The sequence below is a fragment of the Amblyomma maculatum genome, chromosome 8 (assembly GCF_055883805.1).
Source record: "Amblyomma maculatum isolate TAMU_Amacu chromosome 8, ASM5588380v1, whole genome shotgun sequence".
NCBI lineage: Eukaryota > Metazoa > Arthropoda > Arachnida > Ixodida > Ixodidae > Amblyomma > Amblyomma maculatum.
Genome location: NC_139351.1, coordinates 52,431,495 through 52,445,812, shown reverse-complemented (window position 1 = coordinate 52,445,812; position 14,318 = coordinate 52,431,495). Strand labels below are relative to the sequence as shown.

At 47.4% G+C, this 14,318-nt stretch overlaps 1 long non-coding RNA gene across 6 annotated transcripts in view; it reads right to left on the bottom strand.

The window, feature by feature from the left end:
• The window catches only part of LOC146181164 (uncharacterized), a 148,503-nt gene extending 137,573 nt beyond the window's left edge, over positions 1–10,930 (bottom strand). For 5 of the 6 annotated variants that reach the window (XR_014700173.1, XR_014700177.1, XR_014700175.1 and 2 more), the window contains exon 1: positions 10,826–10,930. This is a non-coding gene — a long non-coding RNA (uncharacterized LOC146181164). Of the gene's footprint in view, positions 1–161; positions 264–10,825 lie in introns of all 6 variants that reach the window. The other variant, XR_014700174.1, reaches the window with a different exon arrangement.
• Positions 10,931–14,318: the final 3,388 nt, after the last annotated feature.

Here is a 14,318-nt window from a genome sequence, read left to right as displayed (position 1 = left end):
CATGCTCTTCTTTCCGCCTAATAATTTGCATTTTCATTTAAAATGCGGCGGCAGTCCGGTGCGCAAAAGCTTTGTCGGTTAAGCGGAGTGATTCAAAATATCAAGAAAGTGATGGCAGTTTAGTATACGGCCCCTTCCGCGCTGTCTAGACGGTGACTCACCCTCAGAGACAGCTCGCTGTTGCTGCGTCGAGGGCCGCATTGGCTAGACCATGACTCCTCCTCTCCCGCCTTCCCCCCTTCCCTCTCAGACAGCCGCGGTGCCTGCGTGGAATCGAATTTCATTTCTCCTCCTAGCTGCCACGCTCTACCGCGTAGGCCGCGAGCTCTCCGTTTTGTGTGTGTTTGTGTCTTTCCCCTCCCCCTTTCAACTCCGTGCGCCTAAGTACTTGGTGTGTCGTTCCTTTTCGGTCGCAGACATCGGAGTTCGGTGCGGTTGGCGGGCGTGCTACATGTTGTGTATGCTAGTGTGTGTGTGCTAGCGCCTGTTCGCTATTAGCTGTGTGCATGTAACAAAAATGCGACAGCAAACCTACAAGAGCTTGTCTGACCATCGGCACAGAGGAAATTACTGTGTCTCACTGCGGGTGGAAGCTGCCACCCCAGCCTTGGCAGCGAACCTGATGTCGATTGAGCTTTTCGAGACTTCCCTGGGTGGCCCCGGCCAAATCTTCACCATTGTGTAGAAAGTGCAGGCGGATCGCACCCTCATAGTGTCGCCTCATCTTCACGCCCGATCACCAAAACCGTGAGCGTGAGACTTCTTGTCGGGAACTAGCATTTGCCAGCCGCAGGATATTGCTCACTTTAATAATTTGATAGAAAATTAATTTTTCATTTAGTAACTTTGATGGTAATTTTCAGTATGTGATACAGTTCCTTACATTACGTTGCTAATCTGTCTTTTGCTCCAGCAATTTTGAGAAATTTCAGTGGGTGGATAGGGTCCTTCGTTGTATATTATTAATTTTTGCACTACTTAAGTAGCTTCATGCTTGATTTTGTTTAAGAGCAGAGCTGTCGCTGTCATGACAAATGCCATCGCACATGTTTTTTTCTTTGTTTTCTCTCTTAATTTGAAAAGCAACCACGAGTTAGGTGCTTTCGCTCATTTTGCACTGCAGTCTCTGCTCAAGGTAACACCAGTACTTCCTGACAGCCTATATGAACTTTGCTAAAGGGTAGGTATTATCAGCAGTCCCAGCAGTGTGTGGTTTATCGCCCTATGGTTTAGCGGTACTTTTCCGGGTATCGACAAACCTTTAAATTCGATTTCAATAGTCTAGTTGGATAATTAGCCATCCTCTATTTACATTCTTTAGCTTCTTAAGTAAACCAGCTTAAACTAAAAGTATTTACTGGTTAAAGCTCTGTGTGTAAAAGAGTAGAATAAAAATGTAATATCTAATTTAATAGGTTAATGTCTTTCACCTTAGCTCCTCGTGTAGACAGGTAGGTCCATTATTATGTTCAGATACCTCATCAATTTGTTATAGTATCGCACGTAAATGAGCAGAATCTCAATATTTGCTAACGGATGGGCATGTCTTTAAACCTCGGTATACCCATGCAATTCAGGCCCGTCTTAGAGCTATTCTTATAAAGGCAGGGAAAAAAGAAAATCTGTGGTTTGAATTCAAAGCGGTTTTTCTCCAAGGTTTCAAATAAAAGGGGAAATTCAGGTTTTCCTTGGCAAACTGGATTGAGCATGAGGGACGTTTAGCTGGAATACTGAAATTGTGTTTTGAGTGTTGCAAATAAAGTGTTATGTTGAGATATATAGATCTATAGGTCAAAACCTACATGCCATGCGGGATAGATCTTTAAATCAGGAATTGGGTAGATAAGGCATATCTGACCAGACAGATATGCCTTATCTGGTACTCGAAATCAGGAATTGAGCAGATATGCCTTATCTGGCCCATATCTGTCCTAATATACCATATCTGCCCAATTCCTGATATACCTGATCTGGATTTTTTTATAAGTCCAGATATGGCATTTCCGTAAGGGCGGGGACCATGTGTGTCCTCCTTTTGCGGCGTTCTGATTTGTCGAGCCGGCATGCGTCCCTGCTATCTGCAATATGCCACACTAGAAGGCGCGTCAAGGAATGCCAAGTGACAGGAGCGATGGTGCACTGTCTAAACACACTTGCGGAGAAAGGTTTATAAATACTACGCCTTTCCTTTCATGTAAACCAGTTATAATCATATGTAGCACTGCAACGAATGTCGACAAGAGGCTAACGATGGGAGAAAAATTATAGGGTAAGAAGGGTAGGCTTTCGCCATTCTCCTCTTAAAAATCATCTAAGAGACCCTATATATTTAACGCGATAGCATTAAGGGCCCCGTGTCGCAGAAAAGTCGGTGTCATTGTCGGCGGCCGCCATCCCGCGTCGTCTGGTGTTGGCCGTAGCGAAAAATCTCAGAAGCATTATTAAATAAAAACGAGTAGAAAAAAAATTTGAAGGACGCTTAAGCTTCGCCTTCAAGATTGGAACGCGATAGCGTTATTGCACCTCGTCGAGAAAACTTACTAAACGCAAGGGTATTGGGGCATCCTCGCACCGGTACCCGCGCGGCCCGAAGGGGAGAAGCGGGTGAGCGAAGATAGTGATCGAAAGAAAGGAAAGACGCGATGTCAGTGCACGTTAAAGAACCCCAGGTGGTCGAAATTTCCGGAGTCCTCCACTACGGCGTCTCTCATAGCCTGAGTTGCTTTGGGACGTTAAACCCCACAAACCAACCAACCTTGATTCTACAACCTGTGAGGGTGCACGGCGAAACGTCAGGGGCGAGTGGCGCGCCACGTGTCGGGGCAGCGCCGCACATTGCGAGGAGGGGTTCTTCTGTATTTGCCGCAAGATGGCTCTGCATGTGCTCAGAGCGTAGAAGAAATGTAGCGGAAACGTACTTCGCTACTCGTGTAACTGCGACTTCTGTAAGTAACATGCTCATAATGACCCATATAAACTGCAGTATAACGTTCTACGGCATGTTTCTAAGGCAACACCGCATTCACTAGAAGCGCTTTTGTACCGCTTTGAAGCATCGAACTCGTGGCTGAGTGGTAGCGTCTCCGTCTCACACTCCGGAGACCCTGGTTCGATTCCCACCCAGCCCATCTTGGAACTTGCTTTTTATTTATGAAGTGCATGCCGGGATTTATCGCTCACTGGACGCCGACGACACCGGCTTTTCTGCGACACGAGCTCCTTAACGCTACCGCGTTAAAACTCGCTGACCTAAGGAATCGAAAGTGGGCCTCCGAGATGCGAGACGAGCACGCTAAGCAAGCTTTTTTCGACTCATATTGTCGTGGACAAGAAGTGTCCCGTCTTTGCGGCGGCTGTCGCGTGGTGTTCCTCAGTGCGCGTTCAAGTGTGGGATTGCATATGGTAGTAAGATGAGACGTCTGCAGGAAAGGCCCAGTATCTGCCGCACTTTCTCAGACAAGTGTGCGTTTGGATTGTACGCCATTGTTCCTGTCACGTGGCATTCGGTGGCGTTCGTTCAGGTGTGGGATTGCAGATGGCAGGAACACTGGACAGGATGACACTTCTCAGGCTTTCGCCTTTCACTACTTTAGACGCTAAAGTCCCTCGTATTTTTTGCCAGTTGTGACCTAATTTCCGGTCTGCATTATTTCTTATCTTGGTTTTATTTACAGTGTATGCCTTCCTCGGCAGGAACTATTGTATAGTTAGCAGTGCTGCAAATAGACGAAAAGAAAGAGAGGTAACGCTCGTGGTTTCTTACGTGGACATAAGCCACCAACCACCGCGGGTTCGAGCGTCGCGCGAGCCGAAACCCCGATCAGCCGTCACCGCGCGCGCACTGAAACACTGCAGCGCGCACTCAACCTCCATTGGGAGGAGAGCACTTCGCTGCAAGGACACAACCTCCAAGTTCACAAAGGAGACGTTTATTGAAACGTCATCCTCCAGCGGCACACACACACACGCACACACATACACATATTTACAAACGCGCATACGCATATTTACAAACGCACATACACACACATACGCAGTCACCGTGTCAAGGGAGCGCGCGAGGAGCTAGGCTCCCCTGCGCGCACGAAGTGACACGGAGTGCGCGCCGCAAGCACGCAAGGGCGTGCTGTGATCTCTCTCTCGCAGTAACCAACGGGTTCCTTTGAGAGAGATTGGGCAACCACCGCAAGGTACGCCTGTCGCAGATCGTTGGATCACGATCGACAGGCTCGAGTTGCGCTCTCAGGTACGACCCGGAGCAGACGAACTCGAGTACACACTGGTCTGCGCGGACAAAGGCCGGCAGACAAGAACCGTTGCGTACGCACCTTGCGATGTCTCGGAGGGTCTCTCTCTGAGCTCCGCTCGGACAGTCGCGCGAGCGCGGCTGTCGAAGCGGTGCCGTGTTCCCGCCAAAAGGCGCCAATGAGAACAGTCACTGGGACGCCAGGGCGGAGCTGTGGCCCGAACGACAGTGACAAGTCGCTCGAGCCCCTCTCCGCCGCCTCAGGCGGGAGAAAGGGAACGGGGAGAACAACTGGGAAGCGGGCGGCGGCCGCGCAAAGGGCAGCCGCAGCAAGCCCGAATCCCACATCCTCCTCTCCTTAATTGCCCTCCTACCCATCAGTGAAAGCACGCGGCAGGTCCCCAGCATGAGGAAAAGAATGCTATCCTCACGCAACAAGTCAACTACACTTCAGTTCCAGCAAGAAAGATCTCGAAAAGACAGACAGTCAAGAAAGACAAACATTAGCAAGGCGCACAAAAAAAATGAACAAGATGACATGAAGAATAATGTACAAAGTTGCGGAGGCTAAGTAACGACTATGTACAGAACACAATCATGTACAGAACACAACTATGTACAGAACAACTATGTACAAACACAACTATGTACAGAAGTCCCAAAGATCGTCGGTGCAGCTCAGGGAGCCTGCGGTGACTCACCGCTCGTTGACTTCTGGGTGGCCAAAGTTCATCCTTGGCTGCAAACGGTCTCCGTCAGTGGTGGTGCAGGTTAGGTGCAGGAGCAGCGAACACGCCGAAGGGGCCCCAGGCGTTGAAAGTCCGTGACTCCGTGGCGATCCAAGGCGCACATGGGAAGACCGCGCGGGGCTTCCTTTCCACCGCGCTCCGCACACGCCGGCAAACACACATGGCGCGACGTCGTCGCCTCCACGCCCAGGCACGCACACGCACAGCCACTCACACACCAAAGGGTGATGCCGACCTTCCGCGGCGAACCTGTCCCGAGCACCTTCGCAACCACGGCGGCCTTGGGTGAAAGGGGCATCGCATCGTTCATGCTCCCCGTCCCCAAACGGCCCCAACTTCCTTTCCACACACACCGGAAAGGCCGCGCGTCGGGGCTGCCTAATGAGCAACCCTCGCAATTTCAAGAAGAAAGATGAGAGAAGACGGGCTGTACAAAAGAAGGCACTCACTGTACAATATTTACAAGATAAGAAGCAAGATTGGAAACAGAAGAAAGCGAAAAATGGGAAAAGAGACACAAAATAAAATAAAAATAAAGCACACAGGCTGGAACTGAGCGAGCCAGAAAAGTGGGAGACCAACCTTGCTTCCGGGTAGGGTTGAACGAGCAAGCTCGCTCGGTGAAGCGGTATGCCTTCGGTTGCGGAAAAGGCCCGTCGTCCGGCATCAGTCACACAGGTGAACGTTGCCTCATCTAGTACCGGTGCGGGGCACGGCTGCGTTCCACCGCATCGGTTGTGCCTTGGCACTTGCCTGTGGTGACAATGGGCACCAGCGCAAGCTCGTCAGACCGTTACGCATGGGCCTTCAGGTCTGCGATGTAGGCACGGCTGGCTTTCCCCATAGGGGAATTCTCCAGCAATGAGCCCCTGCTTGTTACTGGGGAAATGCCCCATGAAATCGCAGGTGGCCATCTGCCACGGACGCACACTGTCAGTTGGCTTCGTCATGCCCGGTGGCTTGCCACCCCTCGACTTCTCCATTTGACAGACATGGCAGGAACGGCAACAGCGGAAAATGTCGCGCTTCATGCCGGCTGCAGTCACCGATTGACTCAGTTTTTTAAAACCTTGGAGCCACTCAGATGACCAGCCAATTGTTTGTCGTGAGAGAACGCAACAGAGCGCCGCTCAGACATTGGGGAATAGCCACTTCAAATGGTTCAAGGACTCATCATCCGTGGCTATGTATTTCAGCGCGAGCCCGTCATGGCCCAGCAATTATGAATCCCCGGGGCACGCCGCGACACACGCTGGCTCGTGCCCCCCTGCGCCCGCTCAATACAAGTAGCGTAACGGCGCTGCGCCCGCTGCAATACAAGCAGCGTAACGGCGCTTCGTCTCCCAGAGACCGTCGCTGACATCGCGACAAAACGGATCATTTTGCTGGCCCGTCGTAGCTCTTCATGGCTGAAAACGATCCCAGTCATCCCAAAGGAGAGCCTGGTTTCTACCCCCGCAGGTTCGCAGCAAAACTACCACTGGCATCGGCGTCTCAGATGTGCTCACAAAGAGCTTTCACCCTCGCCTGCTTTGCGAAGCGCTGCTTACCCGGATAGCGGAATGGGGAACCCGTCTGCGGGCGTCCCCTCCGTGCCGCTCTGCGGCTCGTCCGCTGTTTCGCCCCCTTCGCCCGCCGTCCGTAAAGACGCCGCCGCGGGCGAGTGGGGCACGGGATAGCGCGTCAGCTACCACGTTCGTTCTCCCCTGTAGATACTGCACCGAAAAGTCGAAATGCTGTACCAAGAGAGAATGGCGCGCCAGCCGGCTCGCAAGTTCAAGGAGCCGCATCAGCCAACTGAGCGCGCTTTCGGTCCGGTTTCCAGAGGGAGCCCGGCCGACGCCTCGCCGTTCCCCGAACAGAAATGACTGCAAGCGGGGTACGGGTGCTGTTGTGCGGAGATGCCGGCAGCGGCGGCGTCGCGCACATTGCTTCCGCAACGGCGTAAAGCTGAAACAGCGGAGGCATATGGTCAACGGTCGCACCGCAGGGTGGTCCGAAGAACCATGTAGCGTGTTTCAGTGCCTTTGCCGAGTCCCGCGCAGGGGGCGGCAGGCATGGCGCATGAGCTTGATCGTCAAGGCGACCGGCTCGGCCGATGTGCTGTTCAACGACTCATGGAGCCAAGGACAATTCACGTTGGGCGCCAGTTGTGGTTTCTTACGTGGACATAAGCCACCAACCACCGCGGGTTCGAGCGTCGCGCGAGCCGAAACCCCGATCAGCCGTCACCGCGCGCGCACTGAAACACTGCAGCGAGCACTCAACCTCCATTGGGAGGAGAGCACTTCGCTGCAAGGACACAACCTCCAAGTTCACAAAGGAGACGTTTATTGAAACGCCATCCTCCAGCGGCACACACACACACACACACGCGCGCACACACATACACATATTTACAAACGCGCATACGCATATTTACAAACGCACATACACACACATACGCAGTCACCGTGTCAAGGGAGCGCGCGAGGAGCTAGGCTCCCCTGCGCGCACGAAGTGACACGGAGTGCGCGCCGCAAGCACGCAAGGGCGTGCTGTGATCTCTCTCTCGCAGTAACCAACGGGTTCCTTTGAGAGAGATTGGGCAACCACCGCAAGGTACGCCTGTCGCAGATCGTTGGATCACGATCGACAGACTCGAGTTGCGCTCTCAGGTACGACCCGGAGCAGACGAACTCGAGTACACACTGGTCTGCGCGGACAAAGGCCGGCAGACAAGAACCGTTGCGTACGCACCTTGCGATGTCTCGGAGGGTCTCTCTCTGAGCTCCGCTCGGACAGTCGCGCGAGCGCGGCTGTCGAAGCGGTGCCGTGTTCCCGCCAAAAGGCGCCAATGAGAACAGTCACTGGGACGCCAGGGCGGAGCTGTGGCCCGAACGACAGTGACAAGTCGCTCGAGCCCCTCTCCGCCGCCTCAGGCGGGAGAAAGGGGATGGGGAGAACAACTGGGAAGCGGGCGGCGGCCGCGCAAAGGGCAGCCGCAGCAAGCCCGAATCCCACATGCTGATGAAGGAAATGTGGACGAAAGCATTAGGTGTAGGCAACCGAGCATTCTTCTACTTCTTCTCTGTCTTCTTCCTTCACCCTTTTCTTTTTCTTCTTCTGATTACTTTTCTTCTTCTTTTATGTTCTCTTATCTTTTTCTTTTTCTTTCTGTTAGCTACGCCTATTCACATTTAGCTACTTCCCTTCACGTAGCTGTGGCCACCCGAGACCTCGCTTTGAGTGTAGAGGCGTTCCTTTTGCAACAAAACGTTCTCTTGTGAATGAACTTCTCCCATCATGTGAGACTTCTTAATTTTTGGTGCCGCACTTCAACTTCTCTACTCCCTTGTAATCACTGAACTCTCAGTATGTCTACTTATTACCTCTAACACCGCAGGATGCCGAAGTGTGTCAATTCGCACTTGATATATATATATATATATATATATATATATATATATATATATATATATATATATAAAGCACCGCTTTAATCAAGCTATAATAATGTGCCAGAGATGCGTTTGAATAGTGGGTCTAAAGCGGGGCCCCTAAGAATGGTGAAAGCATGCTGATTCCACAGGAGCTACCTTAGTTTTACGTTCCTGTCAACTCTAAAAAATTTACTTGTCACGTGGCGCCGCACCAGCGGGGTTCCAGTGTGTGCTCATGTATCGCAGCGTGTCATCCTCACTAGAGCCATCATCATCAGTTTCCGTCAGAGAGCCTACAATATGTTATTTTGGAGAACCGGGCATTTTGTGCTATAAATTAAAGCTGCACGCAAGAGAGACGTATGGCCATTGGTAACTTTACCCGAATTACAGGACTCCCCTCTTGAAAAAAATCTGTATATAGGACCTATTCATATGGGGTTATTGGACATGGGAGTTGTGGGAGTTGAGGGAGTGGTAGGAGTAGTGGGAGTCGCAGGAGTCGCAGGAGTCGCAGGCTATGTGCGTTGTCGAATGTGGTCAGCGCCCCTCGTTGTGGGGAAAATGAGGATGCAGGCTAAAAAGACGTTCAGGTAAATAAAAAAATGCACGTAAATAAATAAAATGAAAAAAAAAATCTTGCCTCACCAGGAATCGAACCATGATCTTACGGATTACACCGTATACCCGCCCAGCACGCTAACCACTACACCACGGCGGCAGATGGTTTGTATGCTTATATTCGTCGTTTTCTATTGCGATTTTCTGTTTCGCACTTTGCATCTTTTTCTTACGTGCGGTCGTCCTTCGACGATTGCCCTGTAAACATGCTGAACCTTTTTCTTTTCTATCAATACACATAGGCAATATCATCTATCATTCAAACGTATCAGTGTTTTGAACGTACACCTAAGAATATGCGAATATGTTACGTACTGGCTATTTTTTCGCCGTGTTAGAGCGCATTTTTCTTTCTACTACAGAGATATCTCGTACGGATCCGCTTGTCATATATATGACCTTTTAACTTCCCATGCTGCCAGCGGAGCAGCGGCGGCAGTATTTTACTTCCCATCGCTCCCTTTGATTATGCAAACCCTTAAATAAGCATCGCTGTTGATATGCAGCTATCAATGAATGGTTCGGTAGGCGGCGACGTGTGTTTTGAGTTATGCTCGAACATACTTATGTTCATGTGGAAAGGCGAATTTATTCCCTGCACTTCCGTATTGCAGACTCGTCATCAGTTACAGATATGAACGTGCGTCATAAGGTCGGAAGACGTGCAGCGATTGTTGATTGTAATTACCGCATGCGCTCACAGCAGCGCATGCAGAAATCGAAATGTAAAACAAACTTTCATGTTCATTTCATTCAAATTTGAAAAAGGCTTTCTTGTTTTTAATTCTTGATTGAATTTAGCGGGGACACCGCATGCGTATATCGAACTTTGCCTTTTCAAACTTCCATAAACAAATCCTGATTAAGGAGCCCATTCAACTCCTGTATCATGGTACACAGGACCTATTCACAACTCCGATGACTCCTAATATATATCCCACATGTGATATACAGGAGATAAAGGAGTCTGAAAAGGAGTAACAGGACCTATATGCATATCTGGCGCGTCCTCCTACTAGTCCTGAATGCGTCTTTATGGGTCCTTTATGCCCCATTTCGGCTCCTGCATACTCCCATATTATTTCATACAGGACCTATTAAAACCGCAAATAGGTTTTTTCAATAGGGTCCTCTTTGAAAGATTATCACTAAGCTTGTGCAAACTCTCTAAGTACAATAAGGCTATAGCCATTACAAACCTTAAACGACTACCTCATGTTGGTCTATAACAAGCCATAAAATGTAATTCAGCGCACTTTTTCTAGGCACCCTTGAAAATACTAGGCTTTCTCATGGAAGGGCGCAAGCAAAGACATTTGTTTAATCCTTCACAGTCATTACAGTTACCATCCTTTTAGCGGGAGAGACGGTAAACGTGAGTGGAAAATTGAAACTTATAGCATGAGTGGACTGGCTATGGGTCGTACTGCAGAACATGGTTTCGGCGCATGTGACATACCATGCTATCTGGCCCTCTTCGTTCATGCGGGTACCCCGTTCATTCTCTAGGGCATACAGCGATAGAGCGACCACAAATTCAAGCCCTGCTAGGAGCCTAGTACAAGGGGCAAAGTGATCAATATCTGTTTCGAAATGCGGATACTTCATATGAGTTACTCTTGAGCACCTAAATGTATAGATGCAAATGATTTTACTTCATTTTTTCCAGCTCTTTTTTTTTTCAGTGATTGGAGCTCTACTAATAAATTTGTCTACAGAATATTACTTATATGATTCCCTCGAGCGTGAAAAATGTCGTTAAAAATTCACACCAAAGGTTTACTTACACGAAAACTAGAATAAACATTCCCAGCTTTGCACTGCCAATGAAGATAGCTTTAATTGCACCTCGGAGGACGTTCGAGCACGGCCTTTTAGAATTGTTTGAAGATGCTGGTATGTACGAGGACAGTTTGCGGATATATAGGAGAAAAAACCGTGCATTGAAATTTAAATGTAATGAATGAAATGCAGGAATAGCAAAGGTCTGAAATCTCCCATCATTGCGAGAGACGGGTAATATAATAAGTTTATCTTTATAATTATACATAATCGTTTCAATTCTTGCATTACTTAGCTAGTAAAGAGTAAATAACGAAAACATATCAAACTGTTCTCTCTGCATAGGACAATTTCTGTCCTGCAGAAAATTATGGAGGCCGTATTATATGAACAATTTGATGAACCAGCGCCATAAAAATGTTTTATTCAGCTCAAGAGATCCCATATAAGTCGACAACCAGGTCGTATAAAATGTTGCAACACACAAGCACTCAACGTTCACAAATTTTAATATAGAAACAGATCATTTCCATTATTCTTCTTACAAGCGCTTATTGGTATTTCGTTGCCAATTAAGAAGAGAGCATGTAAAATCAATGAATAGGTTAGGGCTCTGCAGTCTTAATACATTATAATTGATATGTCGCTTTTCTTGAAAGGTTGCATTACTGATGATATTTTTAAACGAATGGAAGTCTTTACCTTCGGGATACAGAATTGAAAAATCTTTTTCACCTCATTCATGTCATTAGCCACCATTCATATGCTTCGGGTAAATAGGCGGAAGACGAGTTATGTGACAATCGAAGGGACAGGCCTGTGCCACCATTTGATATTTCCGAGAAGCATTTTTCATAGCGTGCTTTTTAAGTTAGCGTCGAAATAAAGGCAAATAGAACACCCAACCTTTTAGTGGGTAATATTAAGATCCTTGGTATGTAGCTAAATGGCTATCATGAAGAAGCAGTAAGGAAACTAGAATACTGCCTTAAAACAGGTATGTCTATTTAGAAGCTAACCGCAGGTCGGGTATGAGAGAACCCAACCTTCTAATACTCGTGCAAACCGTTGGTATCAGGAGGATTGCCTACGTGGTCCTGTATTACCAGCTACCTAACTTCTAGGAGGATGACAGTAAATGAATTATCATGACGACCATAATCGCAACACATGGCCTATCCAGCCAGCTAATTAATTTTGGATCGGCTAATGATGCTTGCGGTGCATAACACAGTGACAAAAGGGGGAGAGGCAGGCAAAATTTCCCGATACGAAATAATGGCTGATTGCCCTGCCCGACGAACCTTAATTCAAGACTTGGCATTCATTATGAAAGTCAAAATGATCATAATGCTTATGTAATGGTAAAAGTCAGGAGGCGGGCTAGAGAACGTGCATCCACAGCATATACAGGAAACAAGGGAGAAAAGGGACGAAAAGCTACAGAACATTACTGAAGCCTCTTGTGCTTTGAAAAAGAGTATTCAATATGATCACATTGTTTTCTTGACAAAACTTCATGAGCCTATGCGCAGCATTAATTCGCTCACTAAGTCCAAAACTGCTTGCAACAACGGATATTTCTTTACTGCTTACATTAGCAGTTCAGTCTCGGATGAGAAAAAGGACCTTTAATGATGAAGTGGTGTCTAGAAAGCATTGCAAATCAGCATAGATTCTCTAAGAATCAGCTTCTTCAGCAGCTGTGGCCTGTAAGTAGACTTCGATAACTGTGATGTTAAAAGGGTGAGATTCCATCCCAAGTGGAATTATTCGGTTGTTTTGGCGCTGTATCCCACCACTGCTTTGTTCGCTCTTCTGTTGACCAAGAGCGCTGCCCCATGTTTCCTGGAATTCGTACCCACAGTGAGACATCATGGCCGTTGAAGTTAAACGCTCCGATTGCAATATAGCGGAGCTCGCTGATGCCTAAAATAACAACGTTTAAGTGGTGCATTTCTTGTTTGACGATATTCAGCTTACCCTGCGTAGTGGATCTCACATGTCGTGTTGCTATGTGACATATCTCCTAGCAACATCGCATTTTTCGATCACTGCCGCTGAGCATCCTTTTGGCTTTAGCCCAGTCCCTTCATCAGTCCTGGAACTACTAGGAGCCACACTTTGTTAATCGACAGAAGAATGAGGGACGCCTTCCAACCAGTGGAGGGGAGCTCTTCTGCCAGCGTCATATCAAAAAAGCATTGGCGAATGTGCATTGGGTTGTCTTTGCAAATAACTGGAGTAGAATTGCCATTGCCTTTTCAAGCGGATCACAGTTTGAGAGAACTCTCTGCTGTAATCTCTCTGTCATAGATGGCCCTACATAGCTTAGATCGCGGCTTCCTTGAGTTTCGCGAGCCCCTTGGCTTTCGCAAGCCCCTTTAATTGTATGACGTTAAGTTTACATTTAGGTCTCTGCCTAGAAGTGAGACAGAAGCACGCCTTCTTTTTGCAGTGTAAAATAAATCACATTAAAAATCTTCCGGATGATAAAACCGCTTTAAAGAAGGTATCGCATTTACTATGAGTGTATGTCGCAAATATGAGTAAATAACTAACAGCAAAAAAAAAACAATTCTTATCAAATATCAAGCGGGAGATGGATGTCTTTGCAAATCAATTTATATATTGATGTCTTTTGCAGGGCTATTATTTGGCCATATTTTATTGCAATATATATATTTATATGCAGATAAATGAAGGGGAGATGAGGGCGCTCGTTAAAATACATGAAGGAAAGAAGCCAACAGTCGGCGATGCCGAGGAAAGCATTTGCGATTGTTTTATGGCTTTTTTTATTTTTACTTGGATAATCAGAGAAAAGAGTAATGTAATCTGCTTAGGCGAAAGATATTTACACAAAGTAGAAGAAAAAACAACGTGCCGATGGTGGAGACCGAACTCACGACCTCCGAATATCGTATATCGTATATATATATATATATCGTATATATCGTATATATATATATATATATATATATATATATATATATATATATATATATATATATATATATATATATAGGGAGGGGGTTGAAGCTCGAATGGGTCCGGTAGGTCATAAACTTGAAGTAGGTGAATACACGGTGGAAAAAACAACACTTTAATCCGACGTTTCGGCCGGGATCCGGGCTTTGTGAAGGAACATTCCTTGACAAAGGCTGGACCCCGGCCGAAACGTCGGATTAAAGTGTTGTTTTTTCCACCGTGTGTCACCTACTTCAAGTTTATATATATATATATATATATATATATATATACGCAAGGATATAAAGGGCAAAGAGAAGATTACGGGGTGCAAGAAATAACTGCTTCAAAAGTTTATCTTAACGCACATCTGAAATTCTTTCTACTTGTGTTAAATTAAATAACGTAACATGAAGGCTGTACTCATGTAGGAAACAGAACGGGAAAGGCGGACAACGTTTTTGGGAATAAAACGTTTCTATCATTGTCAACAGTATCTGACGCTGATCTGTGGAGCAGCCCTGTGGC